Source organism: Kogia breviceps, chromosome 19 (genome assembly GCF_026419965.1).
Source record: "Kogia breviceps isolate mKogBre1 chromosome 19, mKogBre1 haplotype 1, whole genome shotgun sequence".
Classification (NCBI taxonomy): domain Eukaryota; kingdom Metazoa; phylum Chordata; class Mammalia; order Artiodactyla; family Physeteridae; genus Kogia; species Kogia breviceps.
This window is the reverse complement of record NC_081328.1, coordinates 17,435,406-17,451,632: the sequence shown is the minus strand read 5'-3', so window position 1 is coordinate 17,451,632 and position 16,227 is coordinate 17,435,406. Positions and strand designations below refer to the sequence as shown.

The window sequence follows — 16,227 nt, the reverse complement described above, 5'->3', positions numbered from 1 at the left end:
TCATAGGGACATGGGTGTTTGTTATTTTATTCTTCATCCTTTTTGTATGAAATGTTTTGAAGTTACAAAGTTTAAGACAAGGAACCTTTAAAAATGATACTGCTAATAGCAGGGATGAAGAAGCTGGGAGGGGATGAAGGAGAAAGATTTCAATCTTAACTAAGTTTAGTTTCAGGTATTGGTGAAACTTGTAAGTACATATCCCATAGATCACTGGCGTCTAATATTGTAAAGGAGTGGCGGGTAGCATTCAGCACTTAGGATAAAAATTTAAGAGCGGACAGATGCATGTATAATTGGAGGCTGAAATTATGAGTCTAGAGGGAGAAGGGGCAGGTGATTTGAGAACATCCATGCTTAAATGGTGGGGAAAAGAGAGTGGCTGAAGGAAATGGAATAAAAAGGAGATCTCTTCTTTCTGGACCTCCATTTCCTCTTCTCTCTTCTAATGTGCCGAATGAGCTCTAATTTCCCTTCAGTTCCATAAGGTTATGAATTATTCCAGGAAGGAAAAGAACTTTGGGCACACTGTGTTTCAGAATCAAGTTGGAAAGTTTTCAGAAATAAGAGTGATCAGTGGAAACATACAGCTGAGGATCCCACAGTTACTCTTCCCCTTCTCTGCTCTGCATTCCTTCTCTTGCCCGGGTGCCTTTCCTGTGTTAGTTGGACTTTTCTGGCTCCAGGGAAGAGATTGGTATTAGGGGGAGGGGAAAATTTCCCTCTGTCCCTGTCGAGTTCCTGTGGCTGGACTAATAATAAAATTGACACGAGGAAGATTAACAGGAGAAAACCCAACTTGGTTTTGTGGGCACAGGAGATCATAAAATGAGGCACAGAGAGTGACCAAAAGCAGGTAACTTTTATGTCTTCGTGTATAAAGAAACAATAAATTTGTGAGGATTGGACAGGACAGAGAAACTTAGGTTCGGTTGTGTAATTGTAAGGAATTTAAGCAAAGATTGGGCTTGGATAGTAAATTAGTAAAGAAGTAGTAAGGTTTGTTTATATAGGTTTCTCAGACCTGAATTCCCTGTCTCTGACAATGATGATGTCTTTCTGCCTCCCAGCCCAGGGAAGGCACCTTTCACATGAGAGGTTTATTTCCTAGTTTCAGAGAAAAAGAGAGGAGCATCAAAGTGTCCTTCTTGCATTGGTTGTTTCTTAAGTAACTTTAATTCAAAACAATCGATATGCCGTTGAGACATATTTGGGGGCCTGCCCTGGGCCCCAATATGACTATATACTATCTCAAGTAATGCTTTGCTTTGTTTTTGATAAAGGATACACGTGGTAGTAAGGGAAAGGAATCTCATAGAAACCCAGGAAGCTATTCAGGCTTTAAGGCAGCTCTGAGGGATCACATTGTTCTGTGGCCCCCTCAGCAACATGATTCTTAAGATGGTCTACGTTTCTGCCATTCTCTGTCTCTACTTCTCCTTGTGTGTCTTCTTACTAACAATTACCTTTCTTGCCAGATGGCCTGGGCCAGTGCTAGGCTTAGGTCTGAGTCAGCCAACCCAACAAACCATTAGAGTTTCATCCTGCAGTAACATTGAACACCGTGTCTCCGATGAGGCCTCACCATAGCAACCAATTCTGCAGGATCCAAACTGGTACTTCAGCTCCTTGTCAAGCACTTGCAAATCTATGCATAGCCTTCCCTGACTTCTCCTAGCATAGCCCGGATAATGACTACAGTTCGTTTGAGGTGTAAATGATCTCTTCCCTCTACAATTTTTGACTGTTGTCCTTAGGCCCCAGCCACATTTGCACCTGCTGATTATTGACATGGGTCATTAGGTTCTCCTAGTGGGAAAGAGTCAGTGGGAGAGCAGTGCTTCAAATAGGCTACATTCATCAGGCATCCTTGGGTCCTTGGACTCTTCCACCTACCGCCATTCCACTTGCCAGGATCCCAGTCCTTGTCAAGCAGGACCTAAATTGTGCCCATGGATCACCACCATAGGTAAGAATTCAGCTGATGCTGCAGTTTGACAATGTGTCTAGCCAGTTTTTGAATCTGTGCTTTGTGCTTTCAGTGGAAAAGTATTTCCTCAGTTTCTTTACAGCTCCCAGCCAGGCAGTATGGGACCACTATTTGTTGCTTTCCTAATGCACCATAAAAAGTACCCATCCAATTCATTATCTGTATCTTCTAATTCATTGAACTTCTATAAAACAGCAGCACCTAAGTGCCCCAAGCACTTAACTTTAATGGGCACTTGGTGTAATTTAAGTAAAACTGAGAGCATTGGATTGGCAGACGCTTGGAATATTTTATTGACATGTAGCACACACTCTACTGCTATTCACTGGGCAAATATTTTCACTTGATTATTGAAGTATGCCCTACATACAGAAAAATGCACAGATCTTAAGCGTATAGCTTGACGAGTTATCACAAAGTGAGTTCACCCGTGTAACCATCCCCCACATCAAGATATAGGTCATTAATGGGACTCCCCAAAAAAACCCCACATGTCCTCTCGCAGTCGCTACCTCTTCCTTCCTTTTCAGAGGCACACTTTTGCTCGTTTTGAACTTAATGTAAGTGAAATCAAACACTGTGTATTCCTTTTTGTGTTTCTTTCAACGTTATGTTTACGAGAACAGCCACGTTATTTCATATAATTCTAGGTTGCTCACTTTCATCACTGTAACATTTCCTTGTGAGGATATACCACAAGTTGTTTATCCATTCACATGTTGATGAATATCTGAGATTTTTTACATCACTCTTGTGCGTGTCTTTTGGTGTCTATATGATGCATACATCTTCATTGGACAAACACCCAGGAGTGAGACTGCTGTTGAATTTTAGTAGATAGTTCCAGTTTTCGAAAGTAGTCATACTGGTTTACAACCCCCATCCCCACCCCAGCAAAATGGGAAAGTTCCAGTTGCTCCATTTCCTCTCCAACCCTAGGTACTGACAATCCTGAATCTCAGCAAGCCTGCTAGGTATGTGGTAGTTACGGTTCTAGCTTAACTGAGATATAACAGACATATAACATCGTGTAAGTTTAAGGTGTACAGTGTGTTGATTTGATACATTTATCTGTTGCAATACAATTACCACCATAACATCAGGCAACACCTCCATCACGTCACGTAATTGCCATTTCTCCATTGAAGATCTGATTACTTGGCAGCTCTCAAGTTATGTAATACTGTATTATTAGCTGTAATCACCATGCTGTGTAACAGATCCCAAGAACTTATTCATCTTCTATCTGGAAGTTTGTACCCTCTGACCAGTATCTCCCCATTTTCCCCACCCTCCCCTGAGCCCCTGGCAACCACCACTCTCTCTGTTCCTCCCAGTTTATCATTTTTAGATTCTCTATATAAGTGATATAATAGAGTATTTGTCTTTCTCTGTCTGACTTGTTTCCATTATAACGCCCTCAGCATTCAGCCAGGTTCTGGCACACGGCAGGATTTCCTTCTTTCTCACGGCTGAACAATATCACATTGTGAATGTATACCTCATCTCTATCCATTCATCCATTGACGGATACACATTGTGAGTTTTCTTTGTAATTCCCGTGTTACTAATGAGGTTGAGCCCCTTTCTTTGTGTTTATTGGTCATTTGGATGTCTTTCATGAAGTGCCTGTTCAAGTCCCTTGCTGTTTTTCTGTTGGGCTGTCCTTTAAAAATTGATTTCTAGGAGTTCTTTTTATATTCTGCCTGTGTGCCCATCGACAGTTACATGTGTTGCAGATATTTTCTCCACCTCTGGGACTTGCCTTTTCATTCTTCTAGTGTTGTCCGTGAACAACATTTTTCATGTTGATATAGTTCCGTTTATCAGTGTTTTCCTTTAAGGTTGATGCTTTTTTATTTTATTTTATTATTTTTTTTGCGGTACGCGGGCCTCTCACTGCTGTGGCCTCTCCCGCTGCGGAGCACAGGCTCCGGACGCGCAGGCTCAGCGGCCATGGCTCACGGGCCCAGCCACTCCGCGGCACGTGGGATCTTCCCGGACCGGGGCACGAACCCGCGTCCCCTGCATCGGCAGGCGGACTCTCAACCACTGCGCCACCAGGGAAGCCCGATGCTTTTTTATTTTTGATTAAGAAATCATTCCCTATCCCAAGGTCGTGAAGATATTCTCATCTGCTACATTCTATAAGCTTTATTGCTGTGCCTTTCACATTGACATCTTACAGTCCACCTAGAATTGATTTTTGTGTGTATGCGAGGCGACAGCCCAGGGTTTATTTCTTTCCCGTACGGGTAAACATCTTTCCCCCATTGCTCTTCAGCCCCGTATTTGTCCTAAATCAAGTGTGTCCATATGTCTCTTCCTAGCTTCTCTACTCTGTTTTATTGGTCTATTGTCTATCTTTGTGCCAAAGACTGTTTTAATTACTGTTGGGCAAAGATTTTATGAACTCTCTCCCTTCAGTTTCACCCTCCTCCCAATATAATGTTCTCATTAGCTGTATCCATAGGAAGGGAAAGAGAGCTGGGGATGCCGGTAAAGCAGATCCTAGCAGAAGGGACAGCTTGCTGTTTACCCATTTTCTTTGTCGAAAAGTCAAATTCCTGGGCTTCCCTGGTGGCGCAGTGGTTGAGAGTCCGCCTGCCGGTGCAGGGGACACGGGTTCGTGCCCCGGTCCGGGAAGATCCCACATGCCGCGGAGCGGCTGGGCCCGTGAGCCGTGGCCGCTGCGCCTGCGCGTCCGGAGCCTGTGCTCCGCAACGGGAGAGGCCACAGCAGTGAGAGAGGCCCACGTACCGCAAAAAAAAAAAAGTCAAATTCCTTTAGGAGTCAGTCAGGTTCAGAAATGAATAAAGTTCATACCCATCAAGGGGCAGCCACCACTCCACTGTAATCCATTGTGACCACGCCAGAGTCTAGTGTGACAAACCTTTGGATTCACCTGGAAAAAAAGCTGAAGTCTGTATTATATGTAAGACCTCCTGATTGTTAAATGCCATGTAAGCCGAACAGGACACGTCTTGTAAGCCGTATTCAGCCCACAGGGCACCAGTTTGCTGCTCCTATTAAAACACGTCTTTACCATGGAGAATGGACTTGGAGACACGGGGAGGGGGAAGGGTAAGCTGAGACGAAGTGAGAGAGTAGCATTGACGTATATACACTACCAAACGTAAAATGGATAGCTAGTGGGAAGCAGCCGCATAGCACAGGGAGATCAGCTCCTGCTTTGTGACCACCTAGAGGGGTGGGATAGGGAGGGTGGGAGGGAGATGCAAGAGGGAGAGCATATGGGGATAGATGTGTACATATAGCTGATTCACTTTGTTATGTAGCAGAAACTAACGCTACGTTGTAAAGCAATTATACTCCAATGAAGATGTTAAAAAAAAGGTCTACCTATTTGTTACTCTAAATGAGCTATAACCATATTCCTTGGCCTCATCCCTGCCAACCTTTAAAAATTCTAAAATCTGTGGTATGTTTTATTCTACATTTTATGCATCAATAGTAGAAACAAACACTAACCACTTCTCACTTATAGAAAGCTGTAACTGGGTGTGAGCTTTAGAAGATTATATTTTCTACTTCAATTAGCCAGGAAGGAAAGGAATAAAGGACATCTTTGATATAGGTGTATTTCCAACCTTTAGAACCTTCTACCCCTTCAGAGTTCACTGCTAATTCTCCTCTTCTGTCTTTTTATTATAAAATTTTTCAAATGTACAGAGAAGTTGAAAGGATATTACAGGGGCACCCATGTGCCCTCCACCTAGATTTGTTTGGATATTTGTTTTTGGCATATTTGGGGTTTTTTGGCATATTTGTGTTTTCTCTCTCATGACACTTCACCACTAAAATGCTCCCGTGTGCATTCTCCTAAGAATAAGGACATCCTCCTTCATAACCACAATACCATTTTCATATCTAAGAAAATTAATAATATGTCCATAATATTTAATATAATACATAATCATTATCCATCATGTGTCGGGCAACTTATATTCAAATTTCCTCAGTTGTTCAAAGAATGTCTTTTATACCCATTTTTTAAAAATCCCATCTAGGCTCATATTTTGAATTTGGTAGTTACATCTCTTTTAGTCCAAAACTGTATCTCTGCGCACACACCCTTCTTTTCATGATAATGACATTTTTTTTTCTTTTTTTTTTTTGCGGTACGCGGGCCTCTCACTGCCGTGGCCTCTCCCGTTGCGGAGCGCAGGCTCCGGACGCGCAGGCTCAGCGGCCATGGTTCACGGGCCCAGCCGCTCTGTGGCATGTGGGACCTTCCTGGACCGGGACACGAACCCGTGTCCCCTGCATAGGCAGGCGGACCCTCAACCACTGCGCCACCAGGGAAGCCCAGATAATGACTTTTTAAAACAGCATTACTGAGGTATAATTTGCTCTTATAGGCTGAACTGTGTTCCTTCAAAATCCATTTGTTGAAATCCTAACCCCCAGTACTTCAGAATGTGACTGTGTTTGGTGACAGAATCTCTAAAGAGGTAATTAGGTTAAAATGAGAGCATTAGGGTGGGCCCTGATCCACTATGACTGGTGTCCTTATAAGAAGAGGACATTAGGACACAGACACAGAGGAAAGATCATGTGAGGACACAGGTTGAGACAGACATCTGCAAGCAAGGAGAGAGGCCTCAGAAGGACCCAGCCTTGCCCACACTTTGGTCTTGGACTTCCAGCCTCCAGAACTGTGAGGAAATAGATTTCTGTTGTTTAAGCTACCTGGTCTGGTACTTTGTTACGGCAGCCCTGGCAAACTAATACATTTAGAGTACTTACCCCAAAATTCACCCATTGTAAGGTAGAGTTCAGTTACTTTTAGTAAACGTTTGCAGTTGTACAACATGACATAATTCCAGTTTTGGAATATTTCCGTCACTCCAGAAAGTTCTCTCACGCTCATTTGCAGTAAATCCCCACTCCCAATGTCAGCCCTAGACAATCACTGATCTTTCTGTCTCTATACTTTTACCTTTCCTAGAAATTTCATGCACACAGCATTAAACAATAGATGTTGTTTTGTGTCTGGCTTCCTTTACTCAGCATAATGTTTTTGAGGTTCATCCATGTTCCATATATCATTGGCCCTTTCGTTTCATTGCTGAGTAATATTCCATTGCATGGATCTACTATATTTCATTTCTCTATTCACTAGTTGATGGACATTTGGCTCCTACGTATGTTCTCATACAGGACTTTACATGGGCATGTGTTTCCATTTCTCGTGGGTGGCTATCTATGAATGGAATTATTCCATATGGCATTTGTTTAACTTTGTAAGAAACTACCAAACTGTTTTCCAAAGTGGATGCTCCATTTTATATTCCCTTCAGTATGAGACTTCTGGTTTCTCCACATCCTCACTAATACTTGGTATGTATGACGTTGAGTTGTTTTGTGTTTTTTTTTTAAGGGACAATATTTTTTTAAACATCTTTATTGGAGTATAACTGCTTTACAATGGTGTGTTAGTTTCTGCTTTATAACAAAGTTAATCAGCTATACATATACATACATCCCCATATCCCTTCCCTCTTGTGTCTCCCTCCCTCCCTCCCTGTCCCACCCCTCTAGGTGGTCACAAAGCACCGAGCTGATCTCCCTGTGCTATGTGGCTGCTTCCCACTAGCTATCTGTTTTACGTTTGGTAGTGTATATATGTCCATGCCATTCTCTCACTTCGTCCCAGCTTGCCCTTCCCCCTCCCCGTATCCTCAGGTCTGACGTTGAGTTTTTAAAGAGTCCAGCACTGGTCTCGTCTGGGTTTGTCTGATTGTTTCCTCATGGTTCATGTAACTTCCTCTCCTAGTCCCTGTATTTCCTATAAACTGGAAGTTAAATCAGGAGGTGTTAATTTTGTTTCAATAGTACACTTCCACATACTTCAGATTATACCTTGCATCTCAACGAAGAAGGCACGCATACAGCAAACTCTGCCTTGTGGATCACCTTTGGAAAACGTTTCATTGTAGCCAAGCTATTATTATGTTGCCCTCACTGTAGCCTAAATTTCTAACTGCTTGTAGAACAGATCCCATGTTTTCCTGTGAACAATTAGAATTTAGCATAAAAAACTAAGATAAATATTGCCATCAAGTATTTACCTATGAGTAAGTTGCCCATCAGTAACAACACCTGTTATTTTCAGTTTCTTTTCCCAGTCTCGTTTTATAACAAAATTCTTCCAATGCTTTGCTGTTTGATAGTTCTTTTAAGTTTTCACAGTTTATTAATCCTCTTATTTAAAATCTGCATAATCACAGCAGATAAACTCACTGCATAATCTTCACTCCTTCTTGCTGTCAGCACCGTCAGTGGCCTTTACAGTCCCCCTGACTTTGTTCATTCCGTTCTTGTGTTCCTTTCACTGTTTCCTTGAAGTCTTTTTCTTCTCCTACAGGCCATGTCTTGCAAGTCTATGTATGGCTTTATTTTTCTTTGCATCATCCAAGGAATCGTAAATCACACCAAAGCCATTTATCTTGCCACCACTGAAATGGTTCTGAACCCAACACAGAGATGACACCTAGTGCAGTCTTGTACATTTTGTCTGGTCTTTCCCAAATTTCTTAGATACTGTTGCCTTTCCAGGATGAAGGACATCAGTGACCATTTGTTTCCATAGCTGGTTGGTCATGAACTTCCTGGTCCAGATAGTTACTGTGTCATTCCTAATGGTGGTTGATCCTCAGCAGCCAGGAAGGAAACCCTGGATACTTCTTACATGTTTCTACAACTATTCTCTCTCTTCCCCAAACCTCTGGCAACCACTGATCATTTTACTGTCTCTATAGTTGTGCCTTTTCTAGAATATCATATAGTTGGAATCATACAGTATGTAACGTTTTCATTCTGGCTTCTTTCACTTAGCAGTAAGTATTTAAGGTTTTTATATGCCTTTTTGTGGCCTGGTAGCTTATTCTTTTTATTGCTGAATAATGGTCCATTGTATGGATGTACCACAGTTTGTGTATCCACTTGCCTATTGAAACATCTTGGTTGCTTCCAGTTTGGGGCAATTATGAATACAGCTGCTAGAAACATTCACATGCAGGTTTTCATATGGGAGCGAGTTTTCAAATCATTTGGGTAAATACCTTCAAGTGCAGTTTTAGCTCCTGTGATAAGGCCCAATTGGGCTTTATAAGAACTACCAAACTGTCTTCCAAAGTGACTATCATTTATGTAGTCCCACCAGCAATGATAGAGAGCTCTGTTGCTTCTTTTTTGTTTGTTTGTGGGCCTCTCACTGTTGTGGGCCTCTCAGTGTTGTGGCCTCTCCCATTGCGGAGCACAGCCTCCGGACATGCAGGCTCAGCGGCCGTGGCTCACGGGCCCAGCCGCTCCGCGGCATGTGGGATCTTCCCGGACCGGGGCACGAACCCGTGTCCCCTGCATCGGCAGGCGGACTCTCAACCACTGCGCCACCAGGGAAGCCCAGTTCTGTTGCTTCTTATCCTCACCAGCATCTGCTATTACCAGTTTCTTTCTTTTTTTTTTTTTTTTAATTTTAGCCATTCCTAACAGGTGTGTAGTGGTATCACGTATTTTTCTATTACCCGAAATTATATAACCCAGCACACACTGGGGTCTCAGTCAATCTTTAATTACAAGAATCATCTCTCCCCTCTCTGTGGTTAGTTGGTTTGTGTTCAGGAGATAACGACCGATCTTTACATAAGCCTAAAGAAAATGTAATTAAAAGGTAAATTTGAGACCTTTTTTTTTCCCTTCCATGAGCAGAAATTATTCAATCAGTCTAGCATTTAGCCATGGTTCCAGTCACTCTTCACAGGAAAGATAAAAATAGGAAACCGTGGGCTTCCCTGGTGGCGCAGTGGTTGAGAGTCCGCCTGCCGATGCAGGGGACACGGGTTCGTGCCCCGGTCCGGGAAGATCCCACGTGCTGTGGAGCGGCTACGCCCGTGAGCCATGGCCGCTGAGCCTGCGCGTCCGGAGCCTGTGCCCCGCAACGGGAGAGGCCACAGCAGTGAGAGGCCCGCGTACCGCAAAAAAAAAAAAAAAAAAAAAATAGGAAACCGTGAAAGGGTTTTTGAGAATACCCTCACAAATGGCATGCTCGACTAAGTGTACACAGCGATCCGAGCATGAAACACTCAAGGTACAGGTGACCCCCCCTTTATTAACCACAGAGTGACTTTCTAGGTACAAATGCTGCATTGTTAGGTTCGGAATCGGTGTTATTGTCAAATTAGTGTCATCCCCCTTGAGTCACTCTGGACACTATATTTGTAAATGGTAATGTCGAAATAAAGCATTAGTTCGAAAACAGTTGTCAAGAAAGGTTAAAATTTATACAGGGTGGGGGGGGCCGTGGGATCAGAATCCAGATGGTTTGCAAAGCAGGGAGCCCCGTGGTAGCCGCAGCCTGATGCAGAGAACGACGGCAAGAAGTAGCCCACCCAGTTAGTCACGCTGTGTGCCAAACTCTGGTCACAACCTCTTCAACTCCGTGTACCGTCCTAGAGGTCACTATAAATCAGTGGGGGAAATTGCACCCCATGGCTGCGGCACGTTGCTCGAATCAGTGCACCGCTGCCCCTGCCTTTCGAGTTCCCGTGGGCATGGGCTCTCCCCGAGCCGGCGCTCAGGGAGCTGACTGCCAAGGCTGAGTTTAATTTGCGTAAACATGAAATCTGTTCACCAGTTTCGAGGGAGACCGCATAAACTGAAGCATTTAACCTGACCTCAGCTGGAACTCCTCTCACCCTTTTGTTGGGGGAACTGTGTTGGCTTTGCCTGATGGGTTGGTTTGAAAAATATTTGAATCTGCCCTTGAATGCTATTTGATATAGTCCCTTTTTATCAGTATGGGCTCGATGGCTAAGGAAGCAGCCAATTAATTTACACAAATACCTCCTTTAGTTCTACGGAGAATAGGAAGCAAGCAGGCGGGCGAGAGAAGAGAGACACTTATCTGAAAGGGTGTGACTGTTTTGTAGAGGCAAATGGATTGTAATTCTGCCAGGCATCATGCTTTAGTACTCTATTGGACAGTGACTGGCTAGAAAGATACTGATTCATTTGGAAGAGAGACTGTCCTTGTAATATGTTACAGGGCTGAATCCTGCTAAAAATCCACCCGCCTCCTGGCTCTGCTCCCCATCACCATTTCTAAAGCACCCTGCCCTCGTGGCATTGTCCCAGGAGAAGGTGTTTCCATGGTAATCTCCATGGAGGCAGTCAGCTGACGTCTGGCACCGCCTGAGCTGCTGCGCGCCAGCCTTCTCTCTCACTCCTCCCTCGAGCCTTTAAACTGTATTTATTAGTCCTCTTTAATGGAAAGTATATAACCCCTTAACGTCAGACACTGAGTGCACTCGGGTTTATTTATTTATCTGGGTAACAAGCTTACTACCTTCCTAATTAATTCTCAGCAGTTCCTGCAAGCTGTATTATTACTGTGAATATCTTGTGCAAACGTTTATATGTTTGCCTGTTACAACAAAGAGCATTGCTTAGCAATATTGGGTATTCGGAAGCCTCCGTTCTCAGAAAAGAAGCAATGTCTATATTAAAGGAGAATTTTAGAAGAGAAAGATGTTAGGGTTTCAGTTTAATTTTTCAAGAATCTTTTCTTGCTCAGATGCTGTGGCAATGAAGTGGTCCACTCGCCTTGTAATTTCTTTTAGCTCTCCATTATTTTATGATTGGATTTGAGTGAGCCACATGGTTTTAAAATACTTCTAAGAAAGGTGACACCTAGCCATGTTATCTCATTTTTTTTTTTTTAAATAAGAGAAAAAAGAATTTCAGAGCTAACCTGAAATTGATTGTTTTCCTGACATGTGTTTGGAAGTAAATGCCTTTTGTTGTACCGGTTAGAGACCACTGCTTAATTCTAAACCATACTAAAAAAGCAAACCGACTTAACCAGTGTCAAAAGTCAGTGCTTTGGGACAGGAGGTAGAGTCCATTTTCATTAGTACTGTGCGTGGAAATTCAATTACAAATGTAAAAGATGTATCAAAGCGGTGTCTGAAAGCAACAATCATTAGAACCAATGCATGACTCCTTTGAAAAGCTATCTCGTTAAAGAAACACAAAGCCTTTTTAAATATAAAGCATAAGAAAATTAGTATGACACCACCTCATTTATCCAGAGGTCAGATTGCTAGAAACAAGATCCTTTTAAAACAAAGCCCTGAATGGAGGCATGCACATAAAACATCTATGCATTTGCAGAAACAGACGTCACTGACCTTGCAGTAATAGGTTTCCTTTTACACAACTGTCTTATCAGAGCTCTCTTTTCCGCAGTCAGCCTTTTTGAACACCTACTATGTGCTGTGCATTTGCCAGGCACTGGCAGTGGAATAGTCTGTCACTCAGTCTGCCCACAGGCCCGTGGGAGAGACAGAGAAGCAAACCAGCCCGCCCAGCACAGGCCTGTGGCAGCTGTATAGGTACAGATGACTGTACCTTCCTCTCCAGGGGAAACTGTCGCTCAGCGAGGTAAAGTAATGGCCCAAGGTCACAAAGCTCACAGACAGTGGCACCTGGCTTCCGTTAGACCCTGGAGCCCTCAGAATCCCAACCCTGATGGTAACCTCCTATCACCACCTCCCATTTTATGATGAATAACGCATACAACTCAGATCCTATTTTAAGAAGAGGAAAGAAATAGCAGAACTAACATTAGTCACATGCCCAGTGTCAGGCATTTATTAGGGAGATTTTTTTCTCTTATAAATTTATTTATTTATTTATTTCCTTATTTATTTATGGCTGTGTTGGGTCTTTGTTGCTGCGCGCAGGCAGCTACTCTTCTCTGTGATGCGCAGGTTTCTCATTGCGGTGGTGTCTCTTGTTGCGGAGCACGGGCTTCAGTAGTTGTGGCTCGCAGGCTCAGTAGTTGTGGCACACGGGCTTAGTTGCTTTGCGGCACGTGGGATGTGGGATCTTCCCAGGCCAGGACTCGAACCCGTGTCCCCTGCATTGGCAGGCGGATTCTTAACCACTGCGCCACCAGGGAAGCTCTATTAGGAGATTTGAATATACTGTGTCTCCATCTTTTGAAGAATTCTCTGCAGGAAGTTAAGTATCATTTATCAGTGAATCACTTGAGTTTCCAAGTACAGTACGGATGAAAATGGAGTTTAACTCCTGCCCCAAAGCCCTGACTTTCGACATTATAACTGGATTTGCTTAGTACCGTTTACCATAAGCAGTCGTCTCTAACCGTTACAGTTCCCAGAGGTATTGGTCACTAGTGTAGGATTTCAGTACAGATTTTCAGACACCAGAGCCCAAAAGCCCTAGTGAGCCATGATGCTAAGCATCTTCTGGCTTAGTTGCGTGTGATGCTCTCTCTTTTTTTCTCTCTCCCCATTCTCCTTGTTTATTTAGGTCTTTCTTACAATATTAATCACTTCCTAAAATATTTCATTGTAAACTTTTGAGGATAAGTGACTTGTAGGCCTTGGGGATTCCGCAGGAAATGACATAATCAAGACGAGCGCTTGTGTACCAGCCGTGTCCTACCTGTCAAGGACTCTCAAGGTGTGGTGCATTAGAGTACAAAAAGAAAAAGAAAAAGGAAACCTTTTGCTTCATTTCTTTTGGAGAAAAAAAAAACAGCACTTGGAATCGAGCTGCCACATTGTACTTCCATTTGCACAGCTGTTTCTCTCTTGATTGCAATCCTGTCTTTTCCAAGAATAAACATGTAGGAAAAGGTACCGTAGTCTCAGGCCAGAAAAAAAATATGGTGCTTTCACTGCTAACCTGATACTTAGGAGATTTGAATTTGATTTCATTTAGTTTCCACTTGTCAAGCCCAAATCAAAAATGTTTGTAGCTTCTAACTCGGGGGTTCTCAACCTTGGCCGCACATTGGAATAGCTTGGGGAGTTTTTTTAAAATTCTGATACCCAGGCCACATCCCAGACCAATGAAATTGCGTCTCTGTGGGTAGAGGCACCGGCATGTTTTAAAGCTCCCTAGTGTGTAGCCAGGGAGGCAATCCACTGATCTAACTATTCTGTTAACCAAATGTATTCACTTTGGTCGTTCTAGCTATTTCTTGGAATCATCTGTTGAAAGTTGGACTTGCCCCCAGATTCAGTTCTGCCATTAGATTTTTCTCACCTCTGTGTGTGTGTGTGTGTGTGTGTGTGTGTGTGTGTGTGTGTGTGTCTGTGTTTGCGTGCACGTGCAAGCACACAGGCACGTGCACACATACGTGGGAAAGTGACAGGGAGAGAGTGTGTGTGTTTTCTGGAAAGCCTCGGAATCCTGTGATCTGTATCAAAAATTAAATCGTCTTGAAGGTACTGACTGTGGTTTCATGTTTGCAGATGGTCTCATCGGAAGATCTTCCTTCAACAAGAATAGTAGAGATAATCACTTTATATTTGCTGACTTTCATCCCTTGTGATGGAAGTCACCGTACACTGTCTCACTTGACCCTCCCCACATCACTGGGAGGCAGTCCTGCACTGGTCCTGAACTCTTAGGTATTAAATAAATAAGCTTATTTCTTTGTTACTGGTTGAGGTTCAGAGCAAATGTTCTTTACACTGAATTATTATAGCAAAGTTCTAATGCACTACGAGGAGAATCTGATTTTTCTGACATAACAGGCCGATAAAGAGATTTTATTTTATTGGAATTATATCTAAATAAAGATGTCTTTACAGTGTGTCGGGGATGGAGATACATCAGGCAAGGTAGGTAGAGTGGACAACAAGTACAGGATCCTTTCTCCTGACGTTGCTAGATTACTTCTTTGGCTTCTGTGCACGGAACAGTCACTTTGCTCCATAGGAAGCCTCCTCCAGTGTCTGCCCTACTCCCCTGCTCCTCCATCCCTTACCATTTCACGAAGCCTGTTGAATTGTAAAAGTATCTCATGTTGCATTTAAAGACTATTACGCTGTAAATGGTACAGGACAAAAGAAGAGTCCCATCCCAGTGGGCAATGTCTGGCAAACACAGGCATTAGGGTATGTGGAAGCATGTGGGTAGTTGTTGCATTTATGCCCCATTTTAACGATAGCACCCACCGCAGTGGAGTGTTGAGGCCTGAGATGAGATGCATGTAAACAAGTCTGAAGTAATGCATGTGAAGTCCTTAGCATAGTCCTTGTCCCATAGTAAAATGCTCAGTAATTATCAGCTCTTAAACCCCTTGCAGACGGGCAGTCCAGTGCCTGTGCACAGCAGAGGGGTGGGATAAAGTCAGCCCTCAGCATCCTCACTGTTTATTCTGTCCTCTTGCTTGTCCTTCTGCCTGGAGTGTTCTCCTCCCAGATGACTGCCTGGCTCCCTCACTTCATTCAGCTCCCTGCCCAGAATAACCTCCAGCGGGTTGTCTAGAAGCATCCGTCCTATCCCCCTCTACACCTTTGTACTGCTACTATATTCCTTCTCATAGACCCTGTCGCCACTGTCACCTTATACAGTTGTTTACGCTCTGCCTCCCCCTACTCCCTATTAAAACACAGACTCCATGAGAGAAGGGCTGTGGCCATATAGTAGGTGCTCAATAAATGGGTATTGATGAATGCACTGGAGGGGTCAGGACTGGTGACAGGGAAAGCAGTTCAGAGGCTGCTGCTGTAATCCTGTTTAGAAATTACAAGGGCCTGGGCTTCCCTGGTGGCACAGTGGTTGAGAATCCGCCTGCCAATGCAGGGGACACGAGTTCGAGCCCTGGTCCGGGAAGATCCCACATGCCGTGGAGCAACTCAGCCCGTGCGCCACAACTGCTGAGCCTGTGCTCTGGAGCCTGCGAGCCACGACTACTGAGCCCTCAAGCCACAACTACTGAAGCCTGCGCGATTGGAGCCCGTGCTCTGCAGCAGGAGGGGCCACCGCAATGAGAGGCCCGCGCACCGCAACGAAGAGTAGCCCCCACTCGCCGCAGCTACAGAAAGCACATGCACAGCAGTGAAGACCCAACGCAGCCAAAAATAAAAAATAAAAATAAAATAAAATTTAAAATATATATCTAAAAAAAAGAAATTACAAGGGCCTAAATTCAAGCAAGGACATTTAAAGGGGTCAAGGGATCTGGATTCAAGAGCTATTTAAGTGGTGGAGGCCTTGGGCATCGAGAGGAAAGGGTCTAGATTCATAGGTTTCTTTCTTGGACAACTTGTGTAGGCGGTGATGGTTACTCACCAAGATGGGAAATGTAGCGGCGGGGGGTGGGGGGGAGAAGCAGAGATGTGGTAGGAGAGGGTAGAAATAAATTCAATCCTAAATGGATTTCATTTGAG

The 16,227-nt window shown here is 43.7% G+C and overlaps 1 protein-coding gene and 1 pseudogene across 3 annotated transcripts in view; one reads left to right on the top strand and one right to left on the bottom strand.

Annotated features, from left to right (window-relative positions):
• The window catches only part of MYO1D (myosin ID), a 352,561-nt gene that overhangs the window by 211,247 nt on the left and 125,087 nt on the right, over nt 1–16,227 (top strand). The window lies entirely within an intron of this gene.
• On the bottom strand, nt 8,268–15,328 carry LOC131746280 (small ribosomal subunit protein eS24 pseudogene; annotated as a pseudogene).